This window comes from Tupaia chinensis, unplaced genomic scaffold (assembly GCF_000334495.1).
Source record: "Tupaia chinensis unplaced genomic scaffold, TupChi_1.0 Scaffold140508_1, whole genome shotgun sequence".
Taxonomy (NCBI): domain Eukaryota; kingdom Metazoa; phylum Chordata; class Mammalia; order Scandentia; family Tupaiidae; genus Tupaia; species Tupaia belangeri.
In genome coordinates, this window is record NW_006200383.1 from 853,001 (window position 1) to 856,735 (window position 3,735).

The 3,735-nt window shown below is 35.4% G+C and overlaps 1 pseudogene; it reads left to right on the forward strand.

Annotated features, from left to right (window-relative positions):
• The first annotated feature begins 582 nt into the window (after positions 1–582).
• LOC102497217 (protein CEBPZOS-like) lies at positions 583–822 on the forward strand (annotated as a pseudogene).
• The last annotated feature ends 2,913 nt before the right edge of the window (positions 823–3,735 follow it).

A 3,735-nucleotide genomic window follows, 5' to 3' on the forward strand; every position in this document is an offset into this window, starting at 1 on the left:
AAAAAGCTTGTGTGAGAGATATTTGGAAAGTGGAGTTATTAGGACAAGTTTATCATGACATGCAGAGAAAAATAGATGAGCATAGCATGGTGCTCAAGTCTTTCACCTCTGCTGATGGGTGAGATGATGATTGAGGCTATTGAGACAGGACATACAAGAGGATGCATTAGCTCTTGTCCAAGAGACCTCAGAAGTTAATGACAAATCCTTAGGACCAGCATTTGGCATAATGGCTATGTCGCTGAACTCCCATGTAGTCGACTGCAGTTCAACTCCCAGACCTGGTGGCTTAAATTAATGCCGGAAGCATGTGCATGCATGCCCAGGATCCCGAGAGGAAAATGGAGGAGAAGTGACTGCAGCATGGCCATCACCCCTGGGGGATTATTTCTCACTTTCTGTCTCTGTCTCTCTCTGTCTTTCTGGGGAGCACATGTGCCCTATAGCAAAAACCTCTCCAAAAAAAAAAAAAAAAGGAAAAAAGAAAAAGAAGAAGTATATGACAAATCCTAACTGATATTACCTATGAATCCCATAGGTTTAAGATACATTTTGAGCAGCCCACAAAGTGCATGCTTTGGGATGGCCCACACTATGGAACCAGTGGCAAAGAAAATCTTAAAGATTTAAGTAGTTGAACTCATGGGCATTTGGGGAGCATATTTTTTGTTTAATAAGATGAATGCAAGCCAAGATTTCAGGCAAACAATGGAAAAGAGATTCCCTTTCATTTTAGAAGCTTATTACAAATCCACTGAACAATCTGGAATGTATGGGATCAAAGAATAAGATCAAGAAAAATGGTTGAACAACAAAAATTAGGACCAGTCATCATGGCCAGCTAGCTCTCTTCCAAGCTGTTTGAGAGCTCCCAGGGAAGAAAAATGAGCCTTTCACATTGTAGACTCTTGGTGGCCCCACAGCACCTCCTACTGGGTAACAGGCATGTTTTCTCTGCTGTTGCTTGAATTTTCCACGCACAATGCAAATCAGTTGCTTGATTTTTGCCTTTCTTCTATATTTATTCTAAATATTAATTTTTATAGATAAAACACTTACCAAGTAAAAGAAAGTGACATAGTTTGAGTGAAAAATATATCTTCTGAAAAACGAGGTGCACTCATCCTTCCTCTCACATAAGTATACTTTTACTTCCCTTTTGAAAGACTATTTCCAACTGAATATAATCCTCTGTATCAGAAAATACACGTTCAACAAAACGATGAGGTTTAGTATAGCTATTCATTTTATCATCTGGCAACTTTACCTCTATGATATAAATTTGGGGTAAATACCTTTGGCATCCTTTATTTACTTTAAAAAAATTTTTAAATAGCAAATTATATCATATTTTCTCAAAATTTTTAATCAATATTCTCACGGGTTTATTTAAATGCTTCTTCTTTCTTCTCCTTTCAAGTTAATTGGTAATTTACTAAGAGAATCATAGTAGGAACAAAGAGAGGCAGATGGAAGACTAAACTGACAGTGCTTGTAAGTGACAGGATGAAGGAATCAAGAGAGAGATTCACTGGGGAAAAAGGCTTCTTTCGGCAGCAAGCATGAGGTATAAGTTACTCAATGAAGAAACGGAGAAGTTTATTGTTGTTTTAGTTAATTTTGATAAAGTTACTGGTACCGGTCTTCCTAGAATAAAGAAAATATTTTACTTTGAACAAGCAGAAACACACTTTTCACATAATATAATGTAATGACTTCTTTACAATGACTTCTAGAAATAGCTCTAAGGGGAAAAGATTGTCTCGCTGCTTGGTCTTTTGAGGTATCATAAGCATCTTTAATCTCTAGTGACATTGCTGTATGCCCCAAGTAGAAACCTTCTTGCTTCTATATATCTAAATGCTTTTAGGATGCTATTTCTGGTGGTTTCCCTGCAATTATAGGACCATATGCTACTCTCTCTGACCATAGGAATTTATGACATGCCCTCTGTATTACTTGTATTTCAGTTGACATAATATTTTCCAACAAGTTCATGTGTTGCTTTTAAAATAACTTAATTCAACTCTTGTAGACTAAAAGAAACATTTCCGTTCTGTGGTCATTCAGGATGAGATGGCAGCTCCAGAGGTCTCAGTAACAACGCTTCAGGGAAATATTCCTAGGATCTGACACATTCAGCAGAGAAAAGGAAGATGAAAAATTGGCCTTTTTCTGAAAATGTGATAAAAGCAACATCACACCAGAAAAAAAACTAATAGTGAATGGAGTAGATCCACCTACGAGACCTGGAGGTCAACACATATTCAAGTGCAGATCAGAGAATGAGCTTCCCCAGAAGAAGAAGCAGGAGATATGAAAGAGATATCTTTTCATAGAAAGGAAGTGCTCTATTTAACAGAGCTTGACTTCAGTATCAGTCAATTCAGGCAGCTCTGTACAGAAGAGAGCATCTTGGCTTAGTATCCAGAGAGAGCAGACACTCATAGACCTTTGAGCAAACATGCCAGGAGGTCATTTAAAAACAGATACTCAACATTGGTCAAACAAAGCGAACAGTACCAATAAAGAGAATTTTTTGTCCTAGAGGCAAATTGCTTTTATTATAAATATTTGAAACAAATGAAACTAATTTATAAAACAAAGATCAATGGGGATGCTTCTTAAAATGAAAAAGATTACAATGATGTGTGCTGAACCTAAGAGATATCCTAATGGACAAGATCACGTGAAACATCCAAGTTATTGTTAACACAGAGAAAATTTGGTATTACTTTATAAGAAAGCCCAAAACAAACAAACAATAATACAAAACAAATATAAAAGTAAAGAAATGAAAAAAGAATGTGAGATCAAAGCAAATAAATAATCCTGATGTGAAGAAATTGCATATGGAGAAGCTAAAAACTACCAACACATGTTCTGTAAGTTAAATTTAGTGTTAATACCTAAATATACTGTATTATTAAATTAATATACTTAAACATAGTCTTCAAATAAAAACTGTTCTTTTTTCTTTTTTTTTGAGAGGGATTTTTGCTATAAGGCGTGTGCACTCTCCAGAAAGACAAAGAGAGACAGAAAGCGAGAAATCATCCCCCAAGGAGGATGGCCACACCGCAATCTCTCTTCCTTCAGATTCTAGTTAATAAGGAACAAGAATTGAGAAAAACTTCAAGTTTTAGAACTACACACATTCCTTTTCAGAGTCATTGATAAAATAGTGGATAATTTTATGTAAACATAATTTATATAGTGAGTTTTTAGTTACAAGTCTTGGAAGATAAGTTTAATAGCAGAATCAGTAGTCAAAAAGTTGTCAAAGACATGCTAGAGGATTGAGTATAATTAAATGAAGTTCAGTAGAAATAAATTTAGTGCCAGATTTGTTTCCAAAACCCCATCTGTACAATAGAGTATGTGAAAGACCGGTATATATGCATGTAAATATATTGGGAAGCTTCCTGACTGTGAAGTCTGTGTGAACCAGCATTGAGATCTGGTTGCTAAAATGATCCAATCTTAGACTGCGTTATTAATAATAATGGGTGGTGAGTGATACTTCCACACAACTCAAATAATCTGCTGTCAGATAAAAAAATGGAACTGTGTTCGGTTTTTGCTGTATGTTAATAAGGAAAAAACATAAAAAGATGCATTTTCAAGGGACAATAGACAGTGCCTTTAATGGACTTATAGAAGTGGAATAAGAGGAACAAGGAAAGGAGACAGAAATATTTAATATCATGAATAGTAAAAGATATATACAATATC